The 13347-nt window shown below is 36.4% G+C and overlaps 1 protein-coding gene across 2 annotated transcripts in view; it reads left to right on the top strand.

Annotated features, from left to right (window-relative positions):
- The window catches only part of LOC108272125 (mucin-5AC), a 119039-nt gene that overhangs the window by 33577 nt on the left and 72115 nt on the right, over nucleotides 1-13347 (top strand). The window lies entirely within an intron of this gene.

The following is a 13347-nucleotide window of genomic DNA, read 5'->3' on the forward strand; positions in this document are numbered from 1 at the left end:
CAATAACAGCCTGACATCAAACAGGTTGGCCAAGAAAAACAACAACAGTTGATGACAGAGCTGTGAAGAAAAATCCAAAAACAACAGTCAATAACATCATCAACAGCCTCCACAGCCAGAGGTGAAGGAATCACAATCCACCATTTGAATATGACTTCAGGGGCAGAAATATAGAGGCCATACCACAAAATGCAAACCACTCATCAGCAATAAGAATCAGAAAGCCAGTTTGAAATTCGCAAAGAAATAAAAAGAATAGCCACAAAAGTTCTGTAACAAAGATTAACCTCTACCAAAGTGATAGAAAGGCCAAAGTGTGGAGAAAGAAAGTATCTGATGCAAAACATATAACTATCATCAATCAAGCACGGGGGAGGTAGTGTCAAGGCTTGAGCTTGAATGGCTGCTTCCAGAATAGGCTCACTAATCTTTATTGATGATGTAACTCATGATGTTAGCAGCTAAGAAAGAAGCTGCAGTACAAGCCTGGAAAAGGATCACATTTACATTTATTCATTTATTCATTTATTCATTTATTCATTCAGCAGACGCTTTTATCCAAAGTGACTTACAAATGAGGAAATACAAGCAAAGTGATATATCAAGCAGAGAACAATACAAGTAGTGCAACTATACAAGATATTTAAATTAAATTCTAGAAAAACAAAGTGTGCAGAGTAGAGGTGTAAGAGCCAGAGTAAGTTGTTTTTTTAAAGGATAATGTGGGGTTGGCATTTTAGGGGTTAGGTAAATGTTCACGAAAGAGGTGGGTCTTTAACTGTTTATTTTTTTTAAGATAGTGACAGATTCTGTGGTCCGGATTGAGGTTGGAAGTTCATTCTACCACTGAGGAACAGTTAGTGTGAAGGTTCTGGAAAGGGACCTTAAACCACACTGAGTAGGCACTACTAAGCTTCAGTCGTTAACCAATTGCAGATTGCGTGAGGGAACGTAAACCTCAAGGAGAGTATTGAGGTAGGGGGTGCTGTTCCAGAGAAGGTCTTGTATGTGAGCATCAAGGCCTTGAATTTGATATGGGCAGCTACAGGAAGCCAGTGGAGGTAGATGAAGAGGGGTGTGACATAGTTTCTTTTGAGCTTTTTGAAGACGAGGCGTGCTGCTGCATTCTGAATCATCTGAAGGGGTTTGATGGAGCTGGCTGGGAGGCCCGAGAGTAGTGTGTTGCAGTAGTCCAGTTTTGAGATAACAACAGCCTGGACTAATAGTTGTGTGGCCTGTTCAGTGAGACAGGGTCTGATTTTCTTGATGTTATATAGAATGAACCTACAGAACCATGCAGAAATGTTGAAATCACAAAAGAAGAATGTAACAGTTTCTACAAACAAGTGATAACCAACCAAATATTAAGTGTCATTTACTTTAATTTACTTCAGGTTTAACTGTTCCAATACTTTTGTTCAACAGAAAATCGGGTAGTCTGCCACCAAAGTGCCATGTTCTAAGTTGTTTAACACATCTAGATGTAAATATTAGGAAATGAAAGCTGAATTTCCCATCTATTGTCTCATCTTCTTCTTTTGATCTCAAACCTCAAAATGTATCCATTGTAAATAAATAAATAAATAAATAAATAACAAAATATTTTGCCCTGCCGTTCCAATGTTTGCAGAGGGACTGTATGTAACACTAAATTTATGACTTTATGAAACAGCACCATCTGCTGGGCCAAAGCTATGCTTACTATAAAACAAACATGACTATTTCTTAAGCAGAGATACAATTTTAAAAAATTATTAAAAATGAGGGAAATTCAAAGACATCCAATTTGATCAGCTTGCACCTGATTTTCAGAAGATCTACATCTGCAGTTAGCATATTTTATACACTGTATCTAGCCTAGCACCAATTACAGAGGTACACATAAGCCACGGGTAAGCTTTCCAGATGTTACTTACTTAGTTAGTGACCACTCTGATATATCTCATACATGGGAAATATTGTTAACATTGTTAACTATTATCTAAATATACCTTTGTGTGTTTGATTAAATCTTTGATATCCCTTACCTAGCTCTCTTGACAAAGCTAACATGTACGTTCTCATTTTGTGAGGTGCATTTGGTCATTTGTTATATCCAGTAAGCTGCATGAATCTATCTATGTTAAGGTTATAATGATTAATGAGTTTGCAGCCAATAAGAGCATTTGGTCATATAAGAGAGAAACAATATGCTATAAGAGAGCAGGACCGATGGAAAACATGACAGCCCAGTAGAAAGCAAACTACTAAGCACGTTTCTGCCAACATTCTGCCTGTGCGTGTGTGTGTGTGTGCGCGCGCGCGCGCCTCATTAGGGTAAGGGGAGATTGGAGCTGCAGTGGGTTGCCTCCACTCAGCCACAGCCATCTTTCATGAAGCTGAATCCGCAAGCTCAATCAGTCCCACATGAGAGAGAGAGAGAGAGAGAGAGAGAGAGAGAGAGAGAGAGAGAGATGAAGTAGGATTGGAGGGCGGAAAGAGAAGGAGGAGGGATTCAATGTCTTTAAATATTTGAGTGTTATTAAACTAAAATGTGTAGGATGTTGAAAAAATAAATATATTGTATATTAAAGGAATCAGAGACTCTGGATACCCGTGTGTAAAAGTCCAGGATGAAGAGCAGCACTGTATATTTGAAACCAGAAACAAAATAAAGATTGAATCAAATTGAACCAAAAAGTGAAGGATATGTGGAGTCGGGGTTTGTTACCCCAAAGCCAGATTCTCTGTCTGTCTCTGTTTCTCTGTGTGTCTCTCGCAGCCCACACACCACACTCCTAAACTCTACAACAACGGACCATCTTATTATTCAGAAGCTATCCTTTGTAAATGTGATAATTATATGCTTCTCAAAATCCCCTTACACAGAGGAAATATATCAGAGTATTTCAACTCTGAGTCATTCCGACACCCCCGGTCATGGCTTGTGAGTGGGCTCTTTCTGTAATTCCGTGAACTCACCTTATTTCACAGTTTCATATATGCATGCATGCGTATATATATGTGTGCGCGCATATATGTGTGCCTGTTGGCAGCCGCCATCACCATTGTACAGATGTGACCACAGCTGCCCGCTTTCACCACAACAAAGACCAATTAAACAGCGCTGCTTCACAGGCCAAGCAGCCGACCGCCAGCCGCACTTCCACAAACACGCAGATCAGTTTAAAACCGAGAGGGGGAGGCAGTAAAGCTGAACCCAGGCCGAGGCCTCTGCTGATTCAAACCAGCCGCTCCACTCACCCTGCAACTCCTTTACTTTTCGAATTAGTGCCACATTATGGTTGATTGTTTAGGAAGCACGTATTAACTTGCTAAATAACCGTTAGCTCTAAAACTCCATCAAATTATTATGGGTCACTGGATGAGGAACAGGAGCTGCTATGTTTGACTTGGAAGAGTGCAAGTGCTGGTTCTAATATGCCTCAGCTCAGAGTGTCGTGAAAAATAAGCCTCGCTCAGATTAACCTCAGATGACATGTATTTTTCATTCCAGAAACACAAAACTACCGGCTCAGGCTACTGTTTCATATTATTGATAGCTAAATATTTCAGCCTATTTGACTATTTTAAGCTCTGCTGTTTGGATGGCAGTGTAGGTTGCACTGCTGTAGCTTTCATATTAACAATATAACATCTTAGCAAAAAAAAAAATAAAACAACAACAACAACATTGTAATGATAAATTAATTAATTAAAGTAAAAGAGCTCATCAATACACTGCAAAGATAAGAACAGTTAGATAAAGACCAGTTAGATATAAATAAAGATTCTCATCCTGTGATCTACTACACTCCCTTGTTTGTACACATAGCTAAACAACAGCTGGGAAGGCATTAGTGCAGGGAATTGTTGGAGGCAGGAGGTGGAGGGGAAAGACCATCCTGAAGCATAAGTTTCTGGAATTGTTTGCTCAGGTCCTGCAGGGGGAGCTCTTTGCTAAAAGCTGGTCTGCTAACGTGGCGTGGGTAGTTCGTGGTGGCTTTGGTCAGGCTGACTGGAGCCCTTGGGCGCTGGCATGTGGCAGAGTGTTTCGGGAGGGGCCCCCTCAAAAACCAACTGTTCGGGGGCCACACCCATCGTGTCCGCTCAGTGTGGGGGATGCCGCGCTGTGCCGAGCCGAGCCAGGCCTCCCGATTTAGAGGCAGTTTCAGACCGCACGCCTCAGCCAGGGGAAGGGAAGGGTTTGCTGCTTTATTTTCAGTTGCAGACTACATGGCAAGAGCTCTCTTCTTACTCTTACAAGCATCTACTGAAGGCTGAAGCATTAAAGATGCTTCACTGACAATATCGATCTTGATTAACAATGGGAAAACAGCTTCATGTCTATTGCACACACATGCACTTATATAGTGTGAAAAAAGTAGAGAGATTCTGTGTATTATGAATCATTTTGATCGGAGGTCTTATGTGGCTATCGAAATATAAGAATGTCCACAAAGCTCAAGGTGGTGGCTGTGTTATGCTCAAGAGTCTAATGTTTTCCTTTGTAATGGCTATATTTTACATGCTGCTGCTTCCCTCATTTAGTTTCAGGGTGTGGGAGCAGCACTGGGTGGTCTAAGCCTCCTTTAGCTTACATATGGTGTGGCTTTCTGGCCTTTCTTGTTTTGTTTTTGGGGTTTAAAGGAAAGGTTCTCTTTAGGTACAACCTGCTTATTTTTACCTTGATGTATAAGACTTCTGTCTCTGTGTCTGTTCTCTTCTCTTCAGTTTCCTTCCTTCCTCCATCCTCTGAAACTGGGTGTGCATTGTTCTCCTTAAACACGTTAGTACATTTCCTTGTCTCAATGATGCGGCTAGTGTAACAGAACTGCTGTTTCTACCATAAAGAGCGAACATCGCAGTGATCTCGCCACAAGCTGACAGATATGCAGTGAAATATTTTAGTAATATTTACCTTGAAATGCAATGTGTGTTTGTTCTCTGGACTTCATTTTGTTTCAGCAGAGGAGTGTGTCAAAGCCACAGGTTTATACAATATTTGAAACAAAGACTTTTCTCATTCACAGCAATAGACCTTAGTAGCAGAAATGTCTATTCACTTAAATTCTCTCTTAAACTCACTCTTACATGGGTCTGTCTCTCTGCCTTATTTTCCAATGAAATTCCAATTTTTTGTGACCATGCTGCCTGGAAAAAGCAGTCATGCTGCAAGGCAAGTCTGTCCCTGACCCTGTATCTCTTCCTCACCACATTTCCATCATAAGAGCCACTCACACACATCTAATCATTTCACATTTTCCCTGCGTGGCAGGAGTATTAAGCTGAATTTTCTGAGGGCTGCATTGAAGGAATTCAGGGACATTTGATTCCACTGATTCCCATTTAACCACCCCGAGGCCGCGCCGCGCTGACGACACACGCTGATGATGAAAGCATATTGACCCCAGACCCAAGAAAAAAGGCTCTGAAATATGTTCCAAGACAATCACTCACTCAGGAGATTTACTGTTCAAATAAAACACCTCTGCATTTGAAATGTAATATTTGTTGAAGCCAAACACTACAGTGTTACAGTTACAACAAGCTTGTGTTAGAGTAAAGAATAATCCATCATCCTGTTTGGGGATTAAAATATAGGATTTCAGATGAGGCCATTATTAAAGTTACTCAGTATTAAATGGTTTTTGTCTGTGGTCATACCCTTCTGTCATGACCAAGCCGATGTAAAGTATAAAAGTAAAGAAGTTCCCGCTCACACATTCTCCTCCTTGCACTCAGTTTTACACATTCTTGCACCCAGACTTGTTATAAAGTGCAGTAATCTATGCTTTTACAAGCTATTACTCTGCCCAAAAGTGCAGAAACTTTAATGTCAATAATTCAAAAATAGACACAAAATGATTTCCTACTAAATGGTTTCCTACTAAATCTTTAATTACAGATGCAGTCTCTTTTCCCCTTTGAAGAGAACTGTTGGTGGGGATAAGCACAGAAGGAACATCCCCGTAAAGTGCTTACTTCCACTGGCACTCCGTATTATAACTCTCTACACCTCTCCTTTCAATTTTATGCACGCTTTCAGGATGTGTTATTACTGATCATCAAAGGGAAATTGCAAAGCTATTAGCAGAAATGGGGAAACCACATACAAATCGCAAGAAGAGCCTCACACTTCCTCACATTTCCTCATGCTACATCAATCAAGGCTTCCATATGTGGCACTATAATTTACCGTTTATATTCAATGCATGTGAAGCAGGGGCTTCGAATGCATTTCAACATTGAAGTTGTACCATGATAATAAATAATAGTAATTATTAACAATATGTTTATTTTTGTTCAGGATACTGTATATTACCCTAAGAATGTAGCAATACAACAAGTAAAATGTTTGAATTTGTAATTCCTTAAATTACAAACAGACAGGCAACCATTTAGAGACAGTAAAGATGACATTTAAATATTTCTATGGGAGTTATGCAAGGCTATAATGAAAACAAAGTCTCTTTTGGTCCTTTTTACTAGTTATGTACTGTAGCACTACCACATCATTGCAGAGTTTTTTTAATCATAATCTCAAATACTGACTTTCTAAATGTAGCTAGCCTATGTTAAATGAGAAACATGGACCCAACACCTCCTTCTTTCCAAAAAGGGAGGATATATTTTATTGACATGAGATGAAAATTGCAGTGCTCTAACTGTGGTTACGAATCAATCTTAGTAGGTCAGGTTACTGAAAAGTAAATAAGCTGTTCAATGCATGTTCAAAAAGAATTGCGTATTTAATATGAATTCTTAATTTTGTTTCAGTTGCAGTTTTTCAAAAACTGAGTATATCATTTTGAGACATTCTTCAGACTTGCTCAGATCTGCTCAACTCAATCAGTTACAAAGATTTCATATTGAACATCACCAAATAAGAAGTTAGAAAAAAAGAATTAAAGTAATGATAATAGTTTTTAAAATATCAAAAACGTATCAGCTGCAATTACTCCTTGTTTGTACACTCATTAAAATGAACTGTTTTGTCTTTATAGTATATCGTCTTGTTATCTATAATTTATAGCATTTGTAACTTTTTTCAGCATAGATAGCATGTTCATGTCCTCCCAATATACGGTTGCTAATGTATTCGACTCTGTCCTCATTCCAGACAGAAATCCCTCTTCATATCATGTCTGTTTGTGCTTCACGAACATCTACATACTGGATAAGCTCTAATAAAGCTTCTGTGCACAGCACACACATTTTACTGTCTTCAAATCCAGAAAGTGAGACATATCCACAGTCCTTCTCCTAATGACATTAATTACACTGGTAATAAAAAATACAGCCATTATTTGGTAATAAAATATATATATATTTTTTAAATAATGCATTTTCTTTATTCAAAGTTCTAAGTATTGAAACTATATGCAATGTTAATATAGCTTCTTGCTCTTAAGTTTTTGTAAAAAGTCTCTATATAGAGAGGAAATTTTTAACTTTTTAACAAAATGTCTTCCTAAATTTTTGTAACAATCAATGTTTCTTTTTTTAACAGACTACACTTTTTTTTTTTTTTTTACATAGGCTATAAATCACTTTATGGTAAAAGTATAAATACATTTACCAAATATCAAAAACTTCAAATAAATAAAAAGTCAAATAAAACCCACAGACGGATGTCTAGAGTGACTTTCTTGTTGCTAACTTCCTGTGAGGAGGGAAAGGCACACTGAGTAAAGTTCAACATTTTTCACTAAGATGTAGTGACTCAATATATATATATATATATATATATATATATATATATATATATATATATATATATATATATATCAAACACAACACAGGTTTATAAATAAATCCTTGTTAAATATAGGTGGGCAACAATTATTGGCACCCCTATGAATTCATATGAGAAAAATATATTTGATGTATATTTGATATTTTACATTTGTTTAGTACACCTGGGTGACTAGGAAAAGGAAATTATTCCACCATGACTTGGGGTATATATATGAGGTAACATATAGGTAACAAATTCCCTAAGTCATTCATAACAATGCATTCATTACAAAATAACCAAGGCACTTCAACAAAAACCTTAATTTTGTGAAAAATACACTGATCAAAATTAGAAAACAGTAACCATTGTAGCACAAAAGAAGATTATAACTAAAATTTTTTTAGAGTAACAGCTGTCAAAAATTTGTAGGAAGTGTAGAGGCCCTTGCTATGAACGACTTCAGCACATCTGCGGTCGCAGGACATCACTAGTTACTCAAAGTGTTACTCAGGTGTGATCTTGGACCACTCTTCTTCCAGTCTCTTCCTTTGGTAACTGTAGTGTGTTTCTTAGCCATAACTTTGTCACCAAGGATTTTCCACAGATTTTCAATTGAGTTTGGATCAGGACTCTGGGCTGGCCATTTCATTATTTCAATGTTAGCTTCAAGAAACTGCTTTACCTGTGCTGCAGTGTGACAGGGGGCCTTTTGCGGGCTGATTGGGAGATACTCGCAGGGAAGGAACTACATGTTGCTGAAGGAGGTTCTGATAAAATTTGCCCTTCCATGCAGCTGTATAAGAGGCCCAACTCCTGCTACAGAAAACATCCACTAAACCATGATACTTCCTCCTCCACCTTTCAATGACTTCTTTACGCACTTTGGGTTCAGTCTTTCCACAGTTTGATGCCAAACATAATGTTTCCCATCAGACCCAAATGAATTACAGTTGCTCTCATCACTAAAGTGAAGTTTGGACCAGTTCTCCTCTGTCCACACAACATGCTCCTCAGCTAGCCTAGCCTTTTGATTCTTTCTGTTGATGAGAGGCTTAAACTGATGATGAATTCTCTTAAATGGTGAGACGCTGTATCCCGAGACAGATCCTTACCCTGTTCAGCGCTGAATCGATGAGCAATTCCAGCTGCTGGATACATATTTTTCACACTAACTGTTGTTACCCAGATGAGGATGGGTTCCTTTCTGAGTCGGGTTCCTCTCGAGGTTTCTTCCTCTTAAAACATCTTAGGGAGTTTTTCCTTGCCACCGTCGCCACTCAGTGGCTTGCTCAGTTGGGATAAATTCGCACCTTTAATATCTGTATACCATGTTGATATTTCTGTAAAGCTGCTTTGAGACAATGTCTATTGTAAAAAGCGCTATGCAAATAAAATTGAATTGAATTGAATTGAAGTTGAACCGATTCCCCATTGAGAGTCATTATCCTGTTGTCTCGTGAATTTGTCTTACATGGACGACTAGCCTTTTTAGGGGACTTTAATGAATTAGTGTCATTGTAAAACTGCAATATTCTAGAAATCACAGATTTGAAACGAACAACTTCTCTTGCAATGGCTGAAAAGGTCATCCCTTTGGCCTTCATCTGGACAACCTGCTATCGCAGGGTTTCAGTCACCTTAGAGCAGCTCGCCATCTTGTAAAGTCAGTGAAATTTGGAAACTTATCCTAACAGGAATGCTGCTAGTTGAATAGGCTTTGTCAGATTAAGGAAATTAACACCAGATGCCAGATTAACACCAACAACTGGGAGGTATCGGAAAGTGTTCTCCAATTTTGATCATAGATCAGGAAATTGTAGGTTCTCAAATTTTTATCTCCACTGCATATATATATATATATATATATATATATATATATATATATATATATATATATATATATATATATATATATACACATAAATATACATAAATATACTAAGAATGTCTTTGACAAAAGAATTCTTAAAGACATAAGAATATTGTATCATTCTCATGACTGGATCGGGAAGCTGTCACAAGGTGTTCCGATGGACAGGAAACATCACATGACACTGTTGCCAAACTTAGTAACAAATTCAAAAAGACTGGAAGTGTTACGGACCACCCGAGAAGTGGACGTCCGCAAACATCCACTGACAAACACAACCGACTTGGTGCTGGCAAACATAGTCCCCTATATATGAGACTTTTGGGACACCCTGTAATAATATATATATATTTTTTAAAAAACCACATAATTAATTTATTTGCCTAATGTAAACAACAACAAAAAAAGATGTGCATTTACTTATTTTTTTCACAACAAATCTCTTAAAGGTACAGTATTGCACATGGTCTGGCATTTACTTTTACCAGAACTTGAACAAACATGTTACAAGAAATGTGATGTAATACATACAGACTAGACTTGGAGTGGGCTTGACAGTGCCCTCTAAAGGAATCTCATCTGTAGTCAGTATGCCATCCTGCATGACTAAGATAAAGAATTAAATGATTGTGCATATGTGAGTGCGAGAGGTAAGAGATTCAGAATGGCAAAGACAGAGAGAGCAAAAGACACAGAGAGAGGGTCAGTTGGAGAGCAGACTGCTAAATATAGTCTGTGTGTTACAGTGAGGGCCAAACTCTCACAAACTACAAGCCTGCTTTGACCAAGCCTTGTAATTGAAGGAAAAAAATAAAGAATGAAATTATATGTTTATTTTTGAAAACAATTTTAATCTTCTCTCCACTCATTTTGAAAAAAAAAAAGAGAGACACCCACAAGGTCACTCCAAACCAAGATGGGCTACCGGAAGACCATTTTAACTGTTTATTTATTTGATAAATGTCAGTAAGCTAGCCTCACACAAAGTAGAAAAGCATGCTGCATTTTTCTGGTAGCTTAAGAAATCGACATTCCTTTTTGTATATTGCATATATTGCATTTTATTTCTTTTTCTTTTAATGCTAACTTTTGTGTTAAACAAAATACTAAATAAGAGACTTTTGGGAGATTTTCAGGAGTTCCTTTTAAATATGGCAACCAGTTTTAGCCTGTGTCATCCTTTCCCTTGCTTGTAGAAAACGGAAAATACTGGTGATATCACCAAGCCTTTTCTTTGCAGTGTTTTAATTATCTTATGAATCACAAGCCATATAAAGAATCCAGGTTTCTCGTGTTGACATTAATATTGTGCTCAGCTTAATGAACCTGCTATTGAAATGTTTTGGAGTGTCCCTTTAAAGACCTTTAATCATATGTTTAAGTCATTCTGAGCCTACACAAGTCTACACTCCCACACTTTAAGTGGCTTTACTTGTCGCTGATCTTTCAGTTGCTGAAAACACAGGAGTAATGGCCTTGATCTCAACAGTTTTTATTCATTATAGCAAAATTAAAATGTGAGGATTGTTTGATCTGTCCTCCAAATAATAGTCAAAGCTCATAAATCTATATTTGTAAATGTAATCATTAGAAGTCAACTATGTGAATTTTTCAATAATCCTTTTCTTTTCTTAATTTTTTTTCTTTGTCTTTTGTCTGTCTCTCTGTCTTTCCTTTTTATTCTAAAATATTGGATTTTTCTTAATATTAGGAAAATATGCTAATACAATGTTAGTAATCATACTGCATTGACCATATTAAACCCCATATATGTATTGTATGTATTCAAATGTATTGTAATACTGTGTCTATGGTACAGACGCTCTAAGAAAAGAAATGTTACTGTGGATATGAATATTTGAAGGACATTTAAGGAGTTTAAGAGGTTAAATGAAAACAGTTGTCTGCTACACCATTTAAATTTTACAATATCATTAAACCCTATTAATATTTTATTGTATAAACAAACAGTGGTTGTATAATAAAATGGATTTTATGTGAGACAGCCTATGATTTACATTTATAGTACAATATGCAGTATATTATAGCCTAATTTTATTTCGATTCACTTTTGGTAATCTTATTGATTTATAACATTAATTCCATATGATATTTAATAGTATATTTCTTTAATGTAACACTTTTTTGTCTGATTCCTGTAGTCCGAACTTGCTCCTCTATTATCTCAATAGTTGTACATAGTGTGATGTGCACAAGACTAGTTTAGTTTCTCTAAGAATTTCAGTTTGAAGAATTTAAAAAAAAAAAAAATCTTAATAATACTTAATATAAGTAACAAAAAAGCTGAGAAATTTAAAATACATTTACACTTTTGCTTACCCGTGTGAAATATTAGTATCAGAACATTACATTGGTACGTTATACCAGGTGGATAACAGTTCAATTTGAGGCAACCCTGTGTTCCAAATTATTTATTCTACCTATTGTACTATTATGTATCAAAAGTGAATAATCTTTACTTTGACTGCTTTGTGACTAGTGTGTTGTATATTGTTGCACTACTAATACTAATTTCCCTTCTATCTTTGTAAGTCTTCCTGTTGTTATTACATCTATCTTGCTTACTTTCTTTTGATACGGGCATCCGCAAAATAAATAAGTGTAAAGGTAGTAAATGTAAAATAATGTCTCATTGAAAGTTGTCATTTATTCTATTGCATTGTGTATCATTTATGTTCTCATGTTTTTTATGTCTCATGTTCTATGTTTTGATGATTCATGTTTTCATGTGTGTACTTGTGTGTAATCTATCTATCTATCTATCTATCTATCTATCTATCTATCTATCTCCCGTACAAGTATATAATTGATATAGTTGTTTTTTGTGTGTATGTTTTTTTTAATAACCTTCCTATAATGTTGGGGAAAAAGTTACATCCATTTTGTTATGGGTCAAAATGACAGTTTAAATGCACACAAAAACAGCAAAGAACAGCTTAAAACAGTAAACCTTTATTATGGCTTGTCTAAGACAAGCCATAAGAATAAATATTTCCATATAAGTTCATCACCCTAAATGAGGAAAGTCAAAAGATTTCAAAGAGAAAAAGAGAGATTAACCAATATTTCAGACATCTCAAATTTGGAAATGGCTCAAATTGACCCATAACATAATAGGAGGGTTAAACATGTAAGCTTTAATAATGCATAGCTTATAGGCTACAGTGACCTTGTATTTTTCTGAGAAATATATTAATTCCTTTATTCACATTATAACAGTCACTTATTATACGCCCAAGCCAAAAGGATAAGGCACATCTTTTTTATGTAGAATGTGCTGAATACACCTCACAGTCAGAAATAAAGGTACTGAACTTTTCCTTGTCACTGGGAAGGTACCTCAAGGGTGCATGTTTTGTACTTTTAGTACAGACAGACAGACAGACAGACAGACGGATAGACAGATAGATAGATAGATAGATAGATAGATAGATAGATAGATAGATAGATAGATAGATAGATAGATAGATATGAAAACCTTACTAAAATAAAGTACATAATTGAACCTGAATTGAAGGTAGGCTACACCACTTGCTTATGTAAAAGACACATAACAGTACAGAACATGTACCTTTATTTCTAGACTCCGCCGTGTCTTTTTGTTGATTCACCCTCCTATACATACACACACACACACACACACACACACACACACACACACACACACACACACTCATATATATATATATATATATATATATATATATATATATATATATATATATATATATATACA

Source organism: Ictalurus punctatus, chromosome 11 (assembly GCF_001660625.3).
Source record: "Ictalurus punctatus breed USDA103 chromosome 11, Coco_2.0, whole genome shotgun sequence".
Classification (NCBI taxonomy): Eukaryota; Metazoa; Chordata; class Actinopteri; order Siluriformes; family Ictaluridae; genus Ictalurus; species Ictalurus punctatus.